Source organism: Tinamus guttatus, unplaced genomic scaffold (genome assembly GCF_059628265.1).
Source record: "Tinamus guttatus ecotype Peru unplaced genomic scaffold, ASM5962826v1 Tinamus_guttatus_pri_ptg000038l, whole genome shotgun sequence".
NCBI lineage: Eukaryota > Metazoa > Chordata > Aves > Tinamiformes > Tinamidae > Tinamus > Tinamus guttatus.
This window is the reverse complement of record NW_028288572.1, coordinates 549,389-572,482: the sequence shown is the minus strand read 5'-3', so window position 1 is coordinate 572,482 and position 23,094 is coordinate 549,389.

Below are 23,094 nucleotides of genomic sequence, written 5' to 3'. Positions count from 1 at the left end.
TTTTACCGACACCAGCCCTTGTGCTCTCTGGCATTAATTTGGCTGCAGGTTCCTTGGGGCTGCAGCCCTGCCTGTCAGTCCTGTCTGTGAGGCACTTGTGTTTCAGGTGAGCTTAAGCCTTGGCTAATGCTTTTTAAATTAGCTGCTAGAGGGCAAGGTTTCTAAGCGGTTCTCAGAAATTTCATATTATGAGCTGCATTTTATGGCAGAAATTAATTTGCACGGTCATTCACAACTGCATTTTCCTCTCCTTACAGCCTTTTGCTTTTCCCTCAGCACTCTTTGTTGTGCCAGGAGGGCACAATATTCCCAATGGGAATGGGATTTTACCCTCCTTTGGATGCTAACAAATGGGTAGTTGCTGTGGCAAAGGATGGCACGGCCCTCAGTACTGGTGTGAAAAGGGAAGCACTAAAATTTGCTCAGCAAATGCAGTATCTTTTCCTATTTGGGAGCTAACAGTGCAGATTATTACTTTTATCGCATTGACTCCTTATTTCTCACGGAATTTCTTTCTTCTCGTAAGTCACGGCTTATCAATTATCCATTAACAGCTCATGGTAGACAGGTTAAGCTGAGCTGTGCTGTCAGTCTTGACTGGACACATGAATCACATTTTAGGTTTATCTTTCCTGGCTGAAGAAATTCAATCAAAATTAGCTGTCCTTCATGAACAACCTCCAACAGGACTGCATTCCCACAGTCTGCAGTCGCTCCCCAGGCACTTCCTTCAAGTTTGTGTCCCTAGGCATTTCCTTCACGTTTATGCTCATATGAACGTGCCTCACTGTTGAACGGAGCAAAAGGAAAAATTAGCAAACCCGAGCTGGAAGCAAACAGAGCCTGAGGGATTTCAGTTCAGGTGCTTGGTGTGGGGAACCCTGCGAGGTTTGCGAGGACAGTCTGAAGAGCTCAGTGTATTTCACATTTTCCTGCAGCACTCCCTGCGTAACGAGTCAAGTCACAGTTTTATGAAATGAGGACATAATGGCAACGTCAGGATTTTCCATCCATCCCCTCCTGTGGCCATTTGTTTTCATCCCTACATTGTGCCTTGAGATGTGCAACCCCCCTGCAGCTGGACAGAAGATGGGATCTTGAGACAAAACTGTTTTTTCTGTAGGAGTTCTCCATCCTTCGTTGCCTCTGGCTTCAGGGTATGTTTCCAGGCTTGAGTGGATGAGGACAATGCTTTGCACAGCAAAGAGAAGAGACTCTTCCGGCTCTTGGCATTTACCTCGGCAGGTATCTGGAAGAGTAGAGAAGGCTGGACATAGCAGATCATCATAGCAACTCTATTTCAAATTCTCCTTTTCCTCCTCTCTCCTATGGGAGGACATGCAATATATGCAATGTAGGGTCTAGCATAAACCCAGTAACACTGCGGAAGAAAATCTAAAATTTGAAATGCTGTTCATCCAATATTCTGCTAAGCAGGACAGATGTATCTTCGAAGGCAGTTGGTTCATTCATCGAGCTCTTTCTCAAAATTACCCCGGTTTTTACCTATGGGAAAGTTCTTCTAGGCTATCTTTGAGGAAGCCAGCCTGCTTGGGCACCTTCTCCCGGGAAGACATAATTCAGACTCCTGGACTTGCCCAGGTAAGGACACGGCTGGTTGCAACATCCCACGCATTGCAGCGAGGGTGTACGTGCCCTCAGGTGTCCTGCCTGTGCTCACTGCATGACTCAGGGTCTGGAAAAGATTGGCTTCCTGCACCTCTGCCTTCTGCCCACCAGTGATCTCTGACGTGAGTCACTTTGCAGTGGGACAATTGGTTCCTACCGGCGCCTGCAAAAATCTTTACAGCCCTCCAAGCTTCCCAGAGAGCACAGCTTGGTGCTCCAAGCCCAGTGCTCTAGGTGGGAGTGGGTTTTGTGAAAAACACTCCAAGTGACTCGTTCCTGGGGGTAGCTCTGGTGTCTAAAAGAGATTTCTGCAATTAACGCAAGGCCCATAGGTGCTGGTGTTTGAGCGCATTCAAGAAAGTCATTCACAACTGAAAAGGCACGAAATGCATTCGTGACAAGAGGGAAGTATGCTTGTTTACCTTACGGTGGTTTATTTTGGGGGAAATGGCCACAGGGTCCTTCCTGATCTGCTTAGCAGCTGTTCTCTTCCCATCATTTATTTTTCTTTCTATATTTTCTGAAGAACAAAGAAGTCACAGACTCCCAGGCAGTGGCATGAGACTGCCTGGGACTGCCTGGATGATGCAGCCAGACCTCGGCTTTCCCCCTGAAAGGGAGGAGAAGGTTTGTCTGCCTGGGAGCCATAGACGTAGTCCTGATTCACTGCACAGATTCGTTTCAGCACATGTGAAATATCAGCTTTCCCTCAGGGACTGACTGCCACTGCTGGCAAATAGCTCAGCTGGTGATTTCTGTGATTTCCTCCCCATGTTTGGCAGGGCTCCTGTCTCCAGGTTTGGAGGGGACGCAGGGAGAAAGAGGCACATCCTTCCCCTCGGATGTAACCCAAGGGAGATGAGCAGCTCTGACAGGGCAGAGAGGACTGATGGTGACTGGGGTTTTGGCTTGTAACGTGTTAGCAGAGGGAGGCAAAGGAGTCCTGGCTCTACTGCTTTCTGCATGTCGCAAGTCCACTTGTGTATCCCATCAAAAACAACAGCAATAAACACCCGGAGGAAATTCTGGGAAAGATATTCCACCTCCTGTTCTTCCGGCACCTGAAAAATGGTCTGGAAAATAGAGATCCTGCAAGAGCACTTTAATCCCAGTCTTTCAAATTAGCACCCAGTCTCACCCATTTCAGTGGCATAAGAAGCTGAATGCAGCTACTGATTTATTAAAATTAGCAAAAAAAAAAAAAAAAAAAAAAAGGGAATTAGTGGGCACATGGATAAATGTGATATCCTGCTGAATAATCAGCATGGCTTTTATAAAGGGAAGTCCTGCCACGTGGTCTCACTGGAGTTCTCTGAAGGTGTCAACAAGCCTTCGGATAAAGGATATCCTGTTGATATAACCAGCTTTTATTTCCTAGCAGCTACAGACAGCATCTCTCACCAAGGGCTTTTAAAGAAAGTCAAGGCGTAAATCGGAAGGCCCCTGTGTGAATAAAAACATGATCAAAACCTTGGAAATGGAGAGTGGGAGTTCATGGCCAGGTCTCCTGGTCAAGGTTGATGGACAGTGGTGTCTGCTGGGGAAATGTGCTATTCAGCACACTCAGACATGAGCTGCAGAGTGAATGAAGGGACAAGGTTTAGTGACACTACAAAACTACTCAGACAGACACTTGTCCTTTAACTGTGGCACTTTCTGCCATCATATGTTCCAGGAACAAAAAGTTTATGTGTCTTCAAAAGCCTGGACACATTTAAGGAAGATAGAATGAAGGTTACTAGTTTACAGAGCCCTTTTTAGGAAGTCCCTAGACAGAAAATGATTGCAAATTGGGAGTGTGCTTGAAAGAAACATCTTATATGTTTGTCCAAAACTTATCCTCTTCTTACTTTGGCTGCTGCCAGAGAAGGATCTAGTCTTGTGCAGTGTAGCTGATCTCATCCCCTTGCATTCACATTCTTCATTTGGGTTCTGTTTGGAACATCTCAAAGCCTCTAATTCCCCAAGCACTTTTTGCACTGCTTTATACTTTCCTTGTGATATTATCCATAAAGTGTTGGTAAATCATGTAGAGATCAGGATGATGCCATTTGCTACAGGGCTTGAGTACTTTACGACTGCTGCCAGAACTGGAGGCAGCTAAAGGGGCAATATCTGCAGCAGAGGAGTGTCTCCACTATAGTTACCATGGACTTTTATTGGGAATCCTAAAGACAAAAGTGTTTGGACTTTGGCTGCACTAAAATATAGAATGAGATGATCCACATGCGACCCAAACCTGAAAAACTTCTCAGTGGAGAAAAAGAGTATTGCACACTCTTCTCAACATCTCTGTGCATTTAAGATTTCAAGAATCTGCCCTGGGAAGCAGACAAAGCAGTGATTGCAGATATTGTGTTGCTTTATTCTTTTATCTTATTTCCTAGAGTCTGTTCTTCTCACTGCCCTTCATCTTGTTATCTCCATTTTTTTTCCCCTCTTGTGGGAACACGACTTGCTGCATTATCACTGTGAAGGTTTTACTACTGTCTGTTGTATAAAAAGGTAGAATGACAACAAAAGACATGAATTCTTAGTACATTATTCTGAGTGCTATATTTAACTAAATTACCCCCTCTTTTGGAATTGTTTGTTATTCCTTTGGTGATAGAGCAGCATCCTGTTTGCCTGCACGCATTGCAGCTGCACAGTTTAGAGAAATCCTCATGGATTTCTTGAAATAGCTTCGTAGCTGAAACCTCCCAAACACTGAGCTCTGCTCCTCCCATTTATTTAAGCAGATCCCAATATGAACCAAGACTCTTCCTGACACATTGTGGTTCTTCAGCAGGCACAACTGGAGTGTTTGCTCAGTGCAAAGGCATAAAAATACCCCCACTTTAAACAGTTTTTACCTTCTCCAAACTGTGACTCAAATTGAGCAAATTCCAGAGGGAAGGTTTGCTTCCATAAACTTAACTCAGTCTTGCTGCACATCCTATGTGAATAATCCATTGTCAACTGCAGGAAATGTGGGTCTTGTTGAACAATCACAATCTGATTGCAGACAATGATCCACAAACTAGCAGTTCTGAGTAATGTTCAGCATTTTTTTCTTGGACATATGAGTTTCGATATATGTCTGGGTAATTCATTAAACACTAATGAATTTGGTGGCTTGCACATATCAAGCTGCGCTAGTGTTATGGCAAACAGCAATATGTTCTAGTAATATTCCTTGCTTTCTATTTTTTACAAGTATTTCTCCACATCAGAGTAACAGACTGGGAACTAGGATTTCTCTTTGGAGGTGTTTGTCCTCTCACTGAGATTATATTTTGCAAGCTCAGGACTGGTCTGGATCCGACTGAAACCAGGGCTATGGATAAAGGATTCTGGTGTTAGTTCATATCTGATAATAGTTGGGGAGCTTTGCAAAATATACAGAAAATATACAGAATCCAAACAGCTACTGCTACATAACAGTAGAGAGCAGAGTTGAAAAAGTGGCTGGTAGGAATTTTGGATGGAATTTTTGGCAGGAATTCCTGGCAGGAATTTTGGATGTCTGCTCAATTAATAGCTTGCCAAAGCTTATACACAAAATATGTAGAAAAGAAGAACATACATGGAGTCAGATCTGTATTCCATGTAACGGAGACCTGATACTGCCTGCACAATTATCCCTGCACCTTTACAGAAAGGAGCGTGAAGGTTTGCTCAGACTAAATAATGTTTGTCTTCAGTTTAGGCATGGAAATGAACAGACAAAAGAACATAATCAGTATTACTAGCAATGCCACAGAAACATAAAGTATAAGGTTAGAGAGAGCATTTAGAAGTCATTTACGTCTATTCTTCTGTCGAAAGTCCTATGAATAACCATCCCAGCTCTTCCTGGAGATGAGAAACAGGCTGGAGAGACTGCCAGTCCTAGAGGTTTTATAGTCTCCCTAGGCATCCACCTGCTGTCCTCTCCATCAGAAAGCTTTCTGTCATCTCTAACCTTAACTGCCCTGTCTCGGTTTAAATTGTTAAACCTGGCCCACCCCCAGGGGACACCGAGAGCAGTTTAGATCTTCCCTTTCAGCAGCTATTTTTCTCTTCAAGGATATTGTCATATAAGATGCTCTGAGGAGCTCCTATTAAACTTCCTTAAGTTTTAATATGGAGAACTTCCTTATTAAAAGAGAAATGCAGATGCAGATGGCTGAGGTGAATGACAGAGATTCGTTGCCCAGCATGTTACACACATATGCAGAGTAGCAACTTGTTGCTCTTTGGTTAATGGTTTGAGCCTAAGACCAAGAACATAGGAACAGCAAATCTTCATTGCAGACTGCTGCCCTCAGCCAGGATGGTGTCCTGAAAGATACCTGGGCACTGGAATCATCTTCATGCAGAGATTCAAACTGCATCAGGAATAAAGTAAATAAAATGGCAACTTCATCTGGCTGTGGTCCAAAAATTAACTACTGGAAAAGTTCATTTTTAATTGCACTATTGGAAAAGACCAAAGAGGCGCTCACTCCATGCTGACCATGGCAAAGTTAATGTGCTGGGTTGAGCAACTGGGGATTTCACGTAGGAGAGTGGGAGGACTTCTCAGTATGTGCTAATGACAGCACCTTCTGCTTGACAGACAACCTCACATATGGAAACCATTTGGCCTCAGACAGAACCACCCATCGACCTGATTACAGCTCTCCAGCTCTGCAGCTCTGCACAACCCCATCTGCTCTGCCAGGACAGACAGGTTTGCACATAGTCCTTAAATCTTCATTACCTCCAGCCAGCAGATTGAGGGGAAAAAAAAAGGCCAGTTGCAGAGGTACAGGAATCTAAAGGCACCCAACAGCTGACAGTGCAGCAGATGCTTAGGTTTGCGTGGTACATCTGCTGCATGAAGTGAGCAGCACTGTGAGAAAGTCTTCCCAGATTATTATATCAGATTTTATAGCTTTAATATATGAAAATGAAATGTCAAGAACTGATCTATGTATAAGCACAAAATAACCCCTCTCAAAATAGTCCTTGTCAGCATAAGAGCACAAACACTCAAAGAAGTGCCTTCTTCAGGGACCAGTCATGGATTATGCAAGAGAAACTACATGACGGAAACTCGTCGGGGGAGATCCTGGCCAATTTCTATGATATCTGATGGAAATGTGTGATGAGTAAACCCTCTGTGCCCGCTCGACCTCTCCCTGCCTTATTCTGCCATTATTTTGGTCAGTTTTGATCATTGGTCATTATTTTGATCAGGTTTAACTTTGTTCTTTTTGTGCAGCTATTTGTTTTTTTTTCCCCCAGTGTGATGGTTATCCCCGCTGATGCTGGAGGATAATAAACCCCAAAGAGTGTAGGGTCTAGGCAGTCTGGCAGAGACACGACTCACACCAAATGCATCTGTCCAACATCTCATCCAGCTCACAGGAGCTGCCCTGGCCTCTGACTGAACTCCTAATGAACTGCAAATTGCAAAAAACACAAAGGTCACTGTCAGTTTATCACTTGCTCAAAATGCTGAGGATAAAGAAAAGTGCAAGGAACCAGTGGGAAGGACAGGAAGAGGTGGGAAAAAGCGCTGCATTAAAACAGATTAAGGGCAAGGGGAGCCTGCTGCGTTCTAGGGTTACGCTAAGAGGTTTTGATGAACCTCTTTTGATGAAGAGGTTTTGAAGGATGGTCTCAATTATCTCTTCCTGGCCTGTGCAAACTTGTTGCTGTGTCAGCATCAATGTACAGACACTTTTCTGATGTCATCCTGATCCACACTGGAACAGTCATCCTGCTTTTCTTTCTCCGCCCCATTGTTCTTTCTCTCTCACCAGCATAAAGCTGTATTTATCCCCTGCATTTCTTCCTTATTTTTAATATTTCTCTTTTTTTCCTGACTCTTCCTGTTACTTGTTTCCTCTCACCTCTAATGCCCAGCTTCCTCCTGTCCTTCTCCTTTGGTTTTGCTCTTCCTGGGATCCTTCCTCTCTTGGCAAGAAGATCACAGCTGTCCAAGACCATTTTTCCAGCTCTTCCAGCCTTTAGGATAGCATCTCTTTAGGGAGACCTGCCATTTGTCAAAAAAAGGAAGAAGGAAAAAAAAAAAAGGAAATTTAAAGGTTGTGCTATACAGGACACCAAATCCAGGCTATATTTCTGTATTTCTTACAGGGAACTCCATCCCAGTTTTTATTTTTCCCACTTCTTTTTTCAAATTGTTCCTTCATATGATACTTTCCTCCCCTTATCCACCCCTGATACTGTCATCCGTGACTACTCAGTTTCCCACCATCTTCCTCCTCCTTTTTTCACTATATTTGTCAAATATATGTTTAGTTCACTATTTCCTCATACTGGTTTGCTCAGCATCTATGCACAGGGTTTCTCCTGTGAGCTGATTCTATGTTAGGCTTCTGCTATTTTCATTCGGTCAGAGAAGCCACATGATGCTGTTTCTATTCCCTGCATATTCAAGGGCATGTAAATCAGACATGAACACTTGTCTGCAAATGAAACTCTTCTAGCTAAATGCAAAATGTGCTCCTCTTTTTTTTTTTTTCTTTTCTCCTAAATTTTATAATTTGCAGAGTTGTGAATTTGCCAGTTACACCACTGCAGAGAAGTGTGGTCTAATGGCCAACGTGGAGGACACAGAGCCAAAATTCGATGTCGAGCTCTGGTGCTTTCCTTTACCCCTGTTTCCTCCATGGGCCTCATTGCATAAATACTCATACAGTCACCAGCCTCTTATTAATTATGCATCCCATAATCTTGCATAGCATCCTCTTGCCGTGAGATAGGGTGTTATCGTCAACCTTATTCTATTAATGGAGAAGTTAAAAGGCTGCTAAACGACTTGCCCATGGTCACAGATATCCCATATCTCATGGACTGGGGCTATCAATTAAACCACCACAGAAAAATCTTGTGCAGTTCCTTAAATTGAAGGCACTCCAGACAGAACAGTGATTAATGTAATTAATTAGAGCAGTCATTAACTATTTGCTCCTTTTAAAAAATAAGCATGATTCAGTGCTAGTTGAGTTCTAGGCCTATGTGACACGTGCTCACCAGCTAAGTGTGACAGCAGAGCCACAGAGTGCTCTGTGGTGAAAATAGTCCCACTGCCTCCTAGAATGCCCTGTAGTTTGGGAACTTAGATCCTGGGAGTATAATGGGGTATTTATTAGAGTTTTGGGAAATGTTGGGTTTGAGAGCAGGGCCACAAAACATCATTCTCTGAAGATAAGAGATTCTGAGAGGCAGAAACCCTCTGAGCAGCAGAAACTCCTAGTGAAAGCCATAGATGTTGCAGTTTCTCAGCATCGTGCAGCATAGAGGCCAGGCAGCTGAGAAGAGGACAAAAACTGGTGATAGAGCTGAGGAGAACAGCAAGCCTGGGTTCATTTTGCTATGCAAATGGAAAACAGCTGGGTAGAAAGCTGGGATAAAGCAGACAGAGCCTGGTCACTCTTTGTGTTGTCCAGGGATATGTCTGAGCTGCCTGAGCTGTCAGAGCAAATAAGAGACTCTGTGTCTGCTCCCACCTGGGCAAGGAGTAATTCAACGCCAGGAGCAGCTGCCATTTGGCACAGATGTGCTTTTGAGCGAGGAGAACTTAGCTCAGTAGGACTGGGCTGCACATAAAACAATATTAATCCCAGGAAGGAGCAATTTGACCAGCCCTGCAGTTGTTGGATGAAATCAAAGCTCTTCTTGATGCCACAGTGAGTACTGCAGTGGCTGAGGGCCCTGGTGCCAAGCAACCCCCTTGAACAAAGCCGCCCTGAGGTATGAAATCTTCATCCTCCCAGTTTTTCCAGGGCAACCAGAGCTGGAATTTAGATCTGATGAAAGATCACCAAACCTGAGGCCTGCCAGATATAATATTTTTTACTCGCTCGACTGACAAAGTTGTTTCTAAACAGGAGCTGCAGTGTGCACGGCTAAGCTAAGTCTGAGCAAGGGCGCACTGGGCAGACACACATTTCTGGAAAGCAGAGGCAGCTCCACTGCCTTCACTGCTGTTGTTATCTCATGGGAACATAGGCTTGACTGTACTCCTGCAGGCCTGGCCACTTGGTTTCTGAGAGGGCTTGGTAATGCAGACGTCTGTAGGTGGTGGAAACATCCCCGGCTAGAGTATCTGCTTTCCTTGATGTTGTAAGATTAATCCCTGTTATATATTAATATTATTATTCATAACAAATAATAGCATTTATTTCAAGCTTGTTTTTAGCTTTCAGTGTTGCAGCAGGAAATAGTCTTCTTACTTCATCAAGATTTTGGGATTTCAGTAAATTCCAGAGTCACGTTTTTTTCCTATGTCCAGCAGATGGTTTCTGCTGAAAAATTATCATTCGCTACTTCTCATCTCCTTGAAAGACACCTTGTTCTCTTATTATGAGAAAAGGATAGCAGATACTCTTAAGTGACATGTCCTAGACCATTCATTTTTGATTTATTGCATCTCTCCCTTCCCTGATAAATGGCTCCAATCCTTCTTTTAGTTTCTCTTTTGTGCATCACTGCAAGAACGTCTCTTGTCCCTGAACTCCTTCAGCCCTGTTATTTATTTATTTTCGATGCACAGCAGCAAGCACTGAAGGCAGCCTTCGGATGAGAGCAGTCACATATATCATGCAATTGCACCATACAATTCGCCATCTCATCCCATCCCACCTCTTATATAGTCTCATGTATGTTTGCATTAAGTCTTTCCACAGAGGAGTTACCCCAAAGTCACTGGAAAAGGCTCCCAGGTAGAGAAGTCCTAATGCAGGACCTTGTTCGGTCTCTAGATGCAGTTTGGAAGGAAACATGGAGATGAATAAGAGGAAAAAGGAAAGTGTGAGCCATGACATGTGCTATGGATGGTGGAACAGGGTGCAAGGATGGTGAGACAGGGCAGCTAGCTAAAGTGGAAGTGACATAGTCAAAGACCTTGAAACAGAACGAAATAAAATATTTGCCCCAAAGACAGATCACTCTATTAGAGAAGAAAAAAAGCCCCATTTCTAGGCTGAATCAACTGTAAATCTCTAAGAACAGAGGCAGGAACATTCTTCTCGAATGGTTCAGAAAGGCAATAAATCTGCAGGTAATTCCCGGGGCGACCACTCAGCGTTATGACTGACAAAGGTCTGCAGAGCTTTGGAGCTCTGCCTTTTCCTAGTGCCGGGACGTGGCTTGGGGAAGTTGTGTGTGGCCTGGGGACACAATGTGCTAAAAAGGCCCCAACAGAGCAACAGCCCTTGGAGCCATGCAGAACTGGAGGTTTCTTAGTGGTGCTGCTAAATGTCCCCAGGCCCTTGGGAAGGTTGTCTGCAGCTCTGGACTCAACCTGAGGACAGGACCACCTTCTCATTCTGCTGTAATGTGCAGGAAGAGATGGTCATCTTGGAAAGTGCGAACGGCCCCTTGCACTCTCTCTGGTGAGGGAAGCCACCGTGCCCGAGCGCAGAGCCCGTGCCAAAGAGAGAGGAGAGGAACCGATGAGCCTGCGAGGTTTCTGTCCACAATGTCTATCCCTCTGCCTACTGAGAAGCTTTGGATAGAAGTGCATTTCCTTTAGCAGCTGCAATAATCCCACCCCAGCCCTATCTCCAACACAATCTGGTCCTAAAATAGCCTGTTCCACTGCACACAGGGAGGAGATGTCATTTTCAAAGCATTTCCTCTGCCGGTAGCCTCCTAGCTTTTACTCACAGCGCTGCTATTCCACCATCGCTATTGGGAATGGGCAGCACTTCCGGTATTAGGGGAGGGAGGGCAGGAACCTGGTGAGGGGATAAAAATTGGCCCCTGCCACAACACAGGAAACCAGCAAGTGACCTCCACAGAGGACAAGGAAGCCGGGAATTGTAACTGTGAGGGCGCCGGCACTCGGCCACGCTCCTCCAGCAAATCCCTGTGCACAGGAAGTGGGGAGAGGCTGCCTGGAGGCCTGGTCCAATCGGCTCCAGAAGGAAAGGGAAGAGATTTCTCGAAGAAGATCTGGCACATGGTGGACCATGAACAGTGTTACAGAATCACAGAATCACAGAATGGCTGAGGTTGGAAGGGACTGGAAGGGACCTCTAGAGATCATCTAGTCCAACCCCCCTGCTCCAGCAGGGACACCCAGAGCACATGGCACAGGGTGGCATCCAGGCAGGTTTGAAGATCTCCAGAGAAGGAGACTCCACAACCTCTCTGGACGGACACCCTGTTCCAGGGCTCTGTCACCCTCCCAGGAAAGAAGTTCTTCCTCACATAGAGATGGAACTTCCTGTGTTTCAACTTGTACCCATTACACTTTGTCTGTCACTGGCCACCACCGAGAAGAGTTTGGCCCCCATTTCTTCAGGCCGTGTTTCCACTCACACCTGGAAGCATCAAGTGTTGCATCCTTTGAGGTTTGGCAAGAACTCACTGAGTACAGGGATTGATCACAGGAGCACAGAGAGAAACACATCTTTAACACAGCAACGAGCTACTGTGCAGGAGAAGACCTTCTCATCCCACGCTGGGCAGCACGCTTAGCTGCATCTGCAGGAAGGAGATCTCCCAGGCCTCGTCCATTCTGGCTTCATTAGCTCACGTCCTAGCTCTCAGCTCAGGTCCTCTGAACCCTTTGGTTCATTCATGCTTGTCCAGCCCCATTGTGTCTTCAGGTAAATGGCCAAACGTCCATGGCTTCTAAACCAGTAGTTTCTTCATGACTAAGCAGCTCTATCTTTACTATGAGAGACCATGTCGCTTCCTGCTGCAGCTACACTATTGCCAGCTCCATATCGGCTCCACATGCCACAAACCCACACAACCTTCTCTCCGATTGTGAAGTCCAGCGTCTGAATTGAGTAGAACTTCAGCTCCCTCCTTCCTTCCCACCTGTTCTGTCTCCTTTAGCACTTGCAGGTCAGACAATGATGGATTGTCTCCATGGGGAAGGACATTGTGAAGCTCCGTGCTGCTCTTGGCTTCCTCTTCCACTGCTGGGATAATGCACAAGATGTTTGTGAAAAACAGACCATTTCCCTAGTGGCTATTTGTAGCTGAAATCAATTCAAGATCCCTTTTAAAGCACCATATGTCTTTAGCACTGATGTAAGGTTTTCCTGGGGTGCTTAAACGAAGTCCAGCTGTCTCAAAACAAACTTCTTATATATATATATATTTATATATGTATGTATATATAAAAACAATGACCTCCTTTCCCCGTTCAAAGCCTCTCGCTGGGCAACATCTGGAAATGGGGTCTGCTTGCTGCTCCTGAAGGGGGCCCTCCCGAGCGGCCCTGGGAAGTCCTTCCTTGGCAGAGAACTGGAGCTGAATCATAAAGCAAAGCCCCGTTCTCCCAGCCGACCTTTCTCTTGCTCATCCCAGCGGGATGCCCTAAAGGAATTGCTTAGGAAGTGTTCGGACTCTCCCATCACACCAGAGCTGCCTGCACACGAGGGAAGTCCCTCCGGTGCTGAGGAGATGACTTCCTTCCCAACAGAATCTCCCATTCCATCTGCGACATGCAGCACAAGCAGCGAGAGGCCGACGGGTTTGGTGCTGGCATGTTTCTTTTCCATCTCATCTACCTTTTTACTTGCCCTTGACCCCCAAAGCCAAAATAACCAAAGCAGAAAGCGCAGAGCCACGTCAGGAGGACACGTGGCAAACTGTGCCCGGCTTCATCCGCCTGCCTACCATGGTTCTTTCACATCATGTATTAAACGTAGCCCTGCTGACCATCCTGCAAAGCCTCACTGCGGTCTAAATCTTTATGGGACCCCAGGGTGAGATCTCGGTGGATAGTTTGAGCTGCTCCTAATTGCTGCTCAGCTGTTAGTTCAACTGGTCCCTGAGCTTCGACACAAAAATAGGAGTTTGTGCTCAGTGATCCAGGAGGCAGAGAAATGAGGATCACACATGCAGCCCCAGCTGGGCAGGTCCATCTGCGTGGCAGGCTTAATATATAGGGAGGACATACCTTATGGTGCCTATGCCAGATGGAGTAAAATGGCACTACGAGTCCATGAGAGCAACTGAGGCCACCTGCTACCCATGGCTCCTGGGTAAGGGGGCCAGGCTGTGCCAAGCTGGGTAGGACGTCTCGGATTTACTGTTAGATGCCACTCCAGAGGCTGCAGTAACGGTTTAAATACACTGCCTTTAAGTTGGAACCAGGATGGTTGAGCCACCAGGCTGTTACTTAACTAAAATTAAGAACAATTTGGATTTAGGTGCTCAGTGCCATCTGATGTTGCATGCTCCTGCAGGGGTGAGTGAAGCTGAGATTTGGGTAAGGGCCAGTGCCGAGTTTGCACATGACTTATGCTGTGTATTGAGCACGTGGCTATGGTGCCTACAAGGCGAGTTGTTTGCACACAACTGGGTCTTTATCATCCATGCAGCTGAGCAAAACCAACAGCTCGAGCGTTTGTTTGGAAACACTACCCCTCGCAGAACAGGGAGGCTAGTGCTGCAAGCGCTGGATGGGTGGCAGCAACTATTAACTCCTTGCAAAGCACAAAAAGGTACAGATGTGTGTGACACAATTAGCACCGTGACAGGGGGTGTTTTTCTCCTGGGAATGGAGCCAAGGGAAGTTTCATTCTTGTTCTTCCCTCTGTGCTATTTTTATAGGATTTATTTGCTCTGTAACTGGGGAAATAAAAAGCAAACTCAGCAAAATCACTGCCCTAATCTTGATGTGAGGGACACCTTGTAGGCGCTGCTACTGTGGGAAAAGCTTCACTTGGTGCTTGCACTTCGTTAGATACTGCGGTGAGTCAGTCAGGGGCACAAGTCTCTAGGAAACCGATATTCCCTGGTTCTATTGTTCAAGAATTACTTGTACAACTTACTGCATGCTGCTGGAAAGATTTCCTCACACAGCTGGCTTAAAATAGCGTAGTCCACAGCTACAATACTGCTTCTTGTTAAAAAAGGCTGTCAGCATGTCAGCATCATAGGCTACAAATGCTGGTTGATCTCCCTTTGAGATTATGCATGTACTGCTTAATAAAACATCTATATTACCCCTTTCATCAGAGGTTTTCAAAGCACTTTGCACACAGTAGTGAGGGATCCCGAGGGATGAGAGAAGGTTTCTCATTCCCATTTCGCAGAGAGAATTGTGTGATTTGCTCAGGGTCATACAAGAGATATGACTTAACTACAAGACCAATGTAGTTAGCAGCATATCCAGCTAACTGTGAGTCTCTGGACTGAATGAGTTGGTATAAATGGATACAGTTAATGGCTGGGCCAGCTTAATTTCATTATTTTCACCAAGCCAGGTTCAAACTTATGTCCAAAGCAGGACATAGTGGCCACTCTGCTATCACACACTTCAAGAAAAGTGCGTTCAAGATATTGTCAGTGCTCTTCCTGCCACGAAACAGTAGTTGTTTGATAGACTTTTAATAATAAAGAACCGAAAAGAATCAGCATGGGGTCTTCTTCTCTTCAGTAGACCAATCTATGATGAGGTTTCCTACCCTAGACTAGACGCTGTCACAGTTCTGGTCTTCAACAGCAGTGCTCATTCCTTCAGCTGTCGTAGGTGGCATTTGGCTTGTGCCTTTTGAATTCTAACCCTCATGTGGCCAAATTTGCTCTCTTGATTATGCAGGAGTTTATTCAGTTCTTGTTCTTTATGTGAGAATTGCACAGCACTGCACAATGCTGTTTTATCACACAAAAGCTCAATGCCTCTCAGAGCAGCAACTAATTAATCCTCCTGACTCACATCTGTAATAGGCAGGGAAATACTGAGATGTTTGTTTCTGTTCCCAGTGAGTTTAGCAGGGCTATGGAAGCTGCTATAATAAATTACAGTCATAATCTGAAAATTTGCATTTTTAAATGCAAACAGATATGTTTATTGTTCCTTGTGTAACAAAAAAGTTAACAAAGGATTTGTTTTCCAAATAGTTTTCTGAGTTTTGGAATTCTGTAAAGAGCTTGTGAGTTTTTTTCTTGAAAACTTTAGTGTGTGCAAACTGGTTAGGCTGCTGGACAGAATTTGATTGAGAAAAGTGGATGAAATAAGAGTAAAAAAAGCTCTGGGTTTTCTGCATTGTTGAAGCTCTTCATATTTTGAAGCCTGTTTGATAGAAAAAGGTAGTGGATAGAGACATTTCAGTCTTCCTGGGATGGACTTGGCATAATTCCCTAAAGGAATTCATGACATCTGAGCCTTGAAAAGGTGAATTTCATGGACATGTAAAATCCTCCAAACAGAGATTTGAAGATTTGCAAGAATTAATATTTATACTCATAAAACACCCAATATCCTCAAGTTTTGAGACAGCTGCAGGCACAGAAGTCTATTATCCCTGAGTAATTAACAGCGCTTGCCGAGCCCTTTTGCCTCCTTTCCCGACCTTTGTGGAGTGCAGAGCTCTGTGAAGCCAGGATGGGCCATTGACCACAACGGACTCTTTGCTGGAGCGACTTTCTGGGAAATAGGAGCTAGAGTGACAAACCTCTCCAGAATCAGAAAGATTTTCCCCCTCTTTGCAAATTTTGCCTCAGGATTTTGTGTAAGACTCAAGCGGAATCTCTCCCTCCAGCTCTGGCAATGCTGGTTGTCTGTGCCAGGTGTGATGTGTTTGCAGGAGATGTGATTGCAGGAGACTGGGACACTGAGGAAATCCAGACTGGATGTAGGGACCTCTCGTGAGCTGGAGTCATAGCAGAGCTCAGCTCGGCTCAGACTGGGCCATATTGGAGCATTCCTGGGAGTCTCAGGCATGTGGCAGTCCCAAACACAAGGATGGATGAGATGTGGGTGACTGCAGCATCTGGCAGACCTGGATGGTAGAGGATCATAACCATTTCCTTGATGCAAATGCTAAAATTTGCCAAGTCTGCCGTGGCTGGGAGGTAGTCTGAACACGTCTCCTAGCGGCTAAAAGCAGCCATGGCATGTTTAATCTGAGCTTTATTTGTCATTTTTGAGGCTCTCAGTACGCTGGATGATTAACTCTTTGCTTACCCTAGAATTCCCCATTGTAATTTTCTTCCCTTTTTATTTTTCATCCTTGCTAGAATGCTTGGACTTCCTCCATAATGACAAAGATGATGACTTTGTGTCATTTAGCCTTGTCCTGTCTGTCTCCTCATCTGCAGGAATGCTGCAGATTGGATTTGCAGTCACAGAAAAAGACCAAAGAGATAAAAATCTGAAATGAAAAGACATTTTGCATATTATAAGCCAAATTGCTTATAAGCTGTAAGACAACAAACAAACAAACAAACAAAAACCCTGCAAAGCAGTTGTCAAGGCTTCAATATTGTGATAGAAAAATATGTAAATATTTCTGTAAGCCTAAAGCACGAGAGAAAGAGTGAAAGCAATTGCGTGAACATCTAACTACCTAATTTGTGTATTAAGGATGATAGCCATGAATTCATAATGCGGGTTATGAAGGTTAATTCATGAGTATGTCTAAATGTGCTAAATACTGCTAAAGAACAGAGAACCGTTGAATTAAACACTTCGGGGAAAAACAAAATCTTAGAATCTTTTTAAAGAATGGAACTATGATTTTATACAAGGGTTGAGCAAAGAAATTGGAAGTGGCCAGGCCACATCTCCCTGATATAAGTGGAAGAGGTCAATAAGGTGAAAACTGGCAGAGGGTTTTTGCAATTGCAGACTACGCTAAATGGGACTGGGTTTGATTTTCATTTGCTGGCTGTGACTGCTCTGAACTTTAGTGTTAATGTGTGGGTCCTTTCCCAAACGTGGTTTATTTCAGGAAGCAGAAGATTCTTCACTGGGGAAGAGAAAGCTACTTACTCACATTTTGGGATAAAAGAACTAAAATGTATGGTAAGACTTCTAGGCAGCATATATTAGTATCAAAGAGGTTAGCCTATGTGGGCACAAGTGATGAAACTATAATGAAGGAAACATCATACCTAAAACAAATGTTTCTTTAACAGTGACTCATAAAAGTTGATTTTGAAAACTATCAGTTGGAAAAGAATAAATAAATAAATAAAGATAAACCATGAAAATCTTTGGTCTGCTGTCTGCGTTGGAAACAATCAGCAGGTCCACTGTGAAAAAAGATTCTTTAGGAATTTACAATTATCCATGACATGCAACAGCAGCTAACATGGCTTTCCTGGATCACAGATTCTCTAGTTTGGTCATTTACTGCAATGATTTTTCTTTATTTTTCAGACCTAGAGAGCTTTTTTTTCTGTCCTAGGTTTAAGAGGTGAATGTTTTTGAATGAATATTTTCTATCACTACCAATTAAAATAAGTTGTGCTTTGAGTCTCCACGAACATGAACGGGATTGCTATGTCACAGCAAAAATCCTATATTCAGCTTTTGCAGTGTCTGCAATCAGGTGTGCAAGAGTTAAGAGGCTGCAAACAGAAGAAACTGGGGTTTTCTCAGCTAGAAGATACTGCACGTGGAAAGGAAGACAAAAGGAGTAGTTTGCGGTGGGGGGAAATCCTCAAGTGAGTTATAGGAAACAGTTTATTCCAAGTTAGGCCATTTGGAGAAGATGGGACTTTCATTTCAGTCTGTACACATGCTGGCAAGGAACAAATAATTAGTGCATTTTGTTTTGTTTTGTGTCTGTTATCAATAGTATTGGGCAAGGGAACTCCACACTTCAGCATTTTTTCTAACTTCTGCCTTTTGAAGAAAGGCCAAGTAATTTCCCCCAAGTCTCCACAAGCAAAAAAGTCAAAGAGCCACGACAGTCGTGCATGTCCAGTTTGACAGCATCTCTGAAATCTTGGCCTAAGATATTTCAAACTCAACACATCAAACCGAACAAAATCAGCAAATACTTTTGAAATCCCTTCCCTACTTGCTTATACTCCAAAGGAAAAAAAAAAAAAAAAAAAGCTATATTCTTAATTTGTGCTTAGATGAAAATAAGGCAGCTGGGTTTTTAATGCAAAGAAACAGTTTGGTTTTATCCTCAAGTTTTGTTTACTAATAACCCCGGGTACAATCTGAGTTGTGATACTCACAGCAGTTTTAGCTCAAATTATTCACCCCAGTTAAGAACACTTTTCTCCCTGGAGTGATATATTTTGAGTCTTCTTATTTGGGAAATGCTTGCTCATTATTTGCATCTTCATAGGTATGTTTATGAGTTAATGCTTGCACAGAGCTTGAAAGGAAAGAGTTTTTGTTTATTAAATTTGAAGATCAAGGGTTGCATAAAAAAGAACACAAGCAACCGCTTCTGTGCATCCGGCCCAGCCTCCTGCCTGTCCTGTTCACAATGCTTGTTTGCTTTCAGCAGACGAAACAAGGTAAATGACCTGGTTAAATATAAATCCCGTGGAGCTCTTGTACCTGCTTCTTCTACACGGAAGGTGAAACAAAGCAGCAGGTCCTGAATGCCAAGGCATGACGTAGTTCATCTGCAGCCAACCTTGTCTGCCTTATGGAGAGAAAAGCAGCATGAAGATTTCTCCTGTGTGGTCTTAGAGAGGTGAGTCATGGCAGAGATGCTGCAACCAATATTTATGTATGAACTACATAACAGCATTACTTACTGTGCATCCCATGGAAAATGATGGGGGATCTACTTAGGGAGGGAAAACCAGCTTTCCATTTTGAGTTCATAACCTACCGTTTATCAGAACTGTAAAGTTAGGACAAATCTTTCAGGCAGGCTCATTTGCCAGTCTTAAAAACTGCTCGTAAGCAGATAAAATTGGGGGGAAAAAATATGTAATTTAACGTCTTCTCAGTCTTTCCAATATTGCAAGGCATGTTCCTTCCCTTGTTGTAATTGGAAAGATGCAGATGTGCAAATGCTTCTTGAGAAACTTCCTACATCTATTTATCAGTTATTCTTGGGTCTCTGTAGTCTTGTTGGAACAATCAGGCCAAGTTTATCATACTTGTGTCTAGGCACCAGCTGAAGTTCCTAAGCTGAGATTCACCATGAGCTCTCTCCGTTCTCAGTGGTATCTTCATCCCCCTCTCAGAAAATAATGGGCAGTAATGGTCAGAAATTAAGCAGCTTGTAGGACATCCTTAAATGCTCACCAGTTTTTGCAAGGTTGGTTACTTGAGGGCAGTCCGAGGAGAGAAGGAACTTGTGGTTACAGAACTGCCATTATTTCTCACACCATTAGTTAGTCAAGAGTAGATCACTCCACCTTTTTTTTTTCACAGTCTGCATCCAGGATGCTTGTAAACACGTCCAAAGAGAAGTTCCTTCCAGCAGGACCTTGCATGTCTGCAATGTGTCACAATAACAGTGCTATTAAATAAATCAATAGTGATACGGGATTTTTCCTCCTTCCTCAGGAAGAGACATGGTTCCACCCCAGCTCTTTAACAACGCACCTCCTGTTTTTTTTTTTTTAATCTTTAGAGGAAATTCTTGCTGATCATAGAATCATAGAATAATAGAATGCTTAAGGTTGGAAGGGACCTCTAGAGACCATCTAGTCCAACCCCCCTGCTCCAGCAGGGTCACCTAGAGCACGTGGCACAGGACTGCGTCCAAGCGGGTTTTGAAGATCTCCAGAGAAGGAGACTCCACAACCTCTCTGGGCAGCCTGTTCCAGTGCTCTGTCACCCTCACTGTTAAGAAATTTTTCCTTAAGTTCATGCAGAACTTTTGGTGCTTCAGTTGGTGGCCATTACCTCTAGTTCTGTCGGTGGCCATCACTGAAAAGAGGCCAGCACCATCCTCCTCACTCCCTCCCTTGAGGTACTTATAGACACTGATCAGGCCCCCTCTCAGCCTTCTCTTCTCCAGGCTGAACAGGCCCAGCTCCCTCAGCCTTTCCTCATAGGGCAGATGTTCCAGGCCCCTGATCATCCTTGTAGCCCTGTGCTGGACTCTCTCCAGCAGCTCCACATCCCTCTTGTACTGGGGAGCCCAGAACTGGACACGATACTCCAGATGTGGCCTCACCAGGGCTGAGCAGAGGGGCAGGATCACCTCCCTCGACCTGCTGGAGACACTCTTCTTCATGCACCCCAGGATCCCATTGGCCTTCCTGGCTACAAGGGCACCTGCTGCCTCATGGTCAGATGTACGTTGCCAGCTGGGGTGGTTAGATTTGCTGTTCAGAATCTAATGTGACAGACTTCATCTGGCACTGCTAATTCCTTAGGTATCATCTGAGCCTGCTACTCTCTTTTGGCAGCTGCTGACTTTATGGAGCTTTGCTTTTGTTTGATCTGCAACGTTCAAAGTTGATTTTATGAACACATGCAGTAAAAACACCCAGCAGTACTTTGCTAAGCAGTAGGAAAAAAAAAAAAAGGTGGATGCTAGAGAGAGCAGAGGGTTAAGACTTAAAAAGAAAATAGAAGCAGTGGAGGAGGGAGATAATAATGAATCCTGCTCACCTTCATGTGTGAATCAGTCCTCAGTTTGTAGTAAATAACTCTGGTTTGAAATCGTTTAGAATGGCCTTAATGTTCTTTTTTTTTTTGATTTTCTGAACTCTGTTAAGAGAGAGATTTCTGAGTTGCATTTGTGTATCATGCTTGTATTTATGCACCCAAAAGGTCATCAATGAAAGTAAAAAATTAAACTTCATAACTGAAAATGTCATCATTATTTCTTCATGCTGCAGGATGAGCCTACATTAAATGATTAAATATACTCTCCAATTATAAAGAGAAAACACAGTTCAAGCACTGCTGGCACATTTTTTTTCATATTTTTAGCTACGTACATGAAAAACACAGGCATCATAATCTCCTAGCATCACTTCAAGGGTTTTGCAAAGAAATACACATTTAGAGTGTTACTGCATGAGATACGATTATTTCACCTGTGAAATTTATATTATTTATATTATTTTATCCTGTGAATGGCAGAGTGCAGCACTTTTTCAACTCCTCTGTGCCCAGGCTCCAGGGATTTTGCAGTGGAGATTCCTGTGCAACTTGACTAAATCCATCTCATTCCACAGTGCTATTCAGGTGGTTAAGGTCATCCCAAGGTGGCTACAACTACTTGCAAAGTTCAATACCCGCTGTTATAAAAAAAAAAAAAAAAAAAAAAAAGAGAGAGAGAGAAAAGTTGGAAGGGATTTTTGGAGGTTCCTAGTGCATTTTCTAGCTTAAAGCAGGGATAATTTCCAACTTAGAACCGGAAGTGAAAGGTAACAAGGGGAGAACTTTGCCTGATGGTCTAAGTGAGATGTGGTTAGAATTAATCTGAAAGCAAAGCTGCAAATTCTGCATATTTATGCAATCACTTGGCTGGAAGATGTAGCTGTTCTATTTAAGTTCTGGTATTTATTTTAACTTAGCAAAACTGAGCACCATCTGTACCCAGAGAACACAGACAAATGAAGGCCTGGCTGCTCGGCTGTTGCTACTGCAGGGTCTTCAGAGAAGAGATGCTGCCTTGGTCTGTAGGGCACTTAGCACCAGGGGCATTTCAGGCTTGCTCAAACTTGCACAAACTCGGTTTGAAGGCTGCTTCCTACCAGCCAAAAACTGCTGCTTTATAAATAAGTTATTTAATTAAATTTTAAATAATTTAAATAAATTTAAGTAACAATAATTTAAGTAATTTAAATAAATAAAAGCAGCCTTTATAACACACCATCAATATGCTCTGCAGCACAGTGCCCTACGGCACTTTTTTAGGCATTGCTTTATTATTAGGCTCTTTGATTCCTTCCTGGTTAATTCAGAGTGGTCTTGTTGCAGTAACTCCAAAATTTCCATAATCAGATTCAAGTTTCTCTCCACATCAAGAGACTGAGCGTTCCTGGGCAGTAGGTAAATAAATTACCTTCTTTCCTTTGAAGTCTTTATCACAATTAAGTGATTAGCAAGGGCAATCCTGCATGTCACTGTGAAGAGGTGATCATGTCTTGCTCAACCCAACTAGCTGTACCTGGTATAATATGTAGTATATTGGCAGCAAATCACTGCAACGAAGCTGCTGTGGAAACCAAACTTTAAATTAGGGGAAAAACAGCAACTAGGAATTAAGGAATAGACTTATCAGGAACATCTGTTGATAGATTTATCTGAAAATTGTTAATATCTCCTCTTAATGCTGCTTTCTTAATAGCTGCAGCCAAGGAAGGATACATCCAGTTTTGCTGAACCAGCTTTTATGAGAAACATGTGCCTTGAAGGTCATTAGAGACATACGGATTCCATCAGGGCATGATCAATTTTTGATGTATGATCAACTTAAAGGCCCAGAGGGGAATTCTTTATGTGGTAGTGCCACAGTATGCACTCCTAGAGGGTTTTAAGACACTCCTCTATTTAGGTGCAGCATGGAATACTGTAGAACAAAATATTTTGTAATTTATATTAATATCACTTCTGGCCATAGCTGGTGAAGGAGTCCAAATGCAACCTGATGAAAGATGTAAACCAGCTTTCCTTTAAGACAGTGGCAGAAGTTTAATGAAGAAATCCAAGAAAGCCATCAATTCTTGTTGAGCTCTTCTCTACATGCTTTGGATCAGTGCCCTGTTCCGGAGCTTCCTGGAGATTTCCTCGGGAAATGCTGCTTGCTCCTGTCCTGAGGCATTTAAAGTCTACAGCTGCAATTC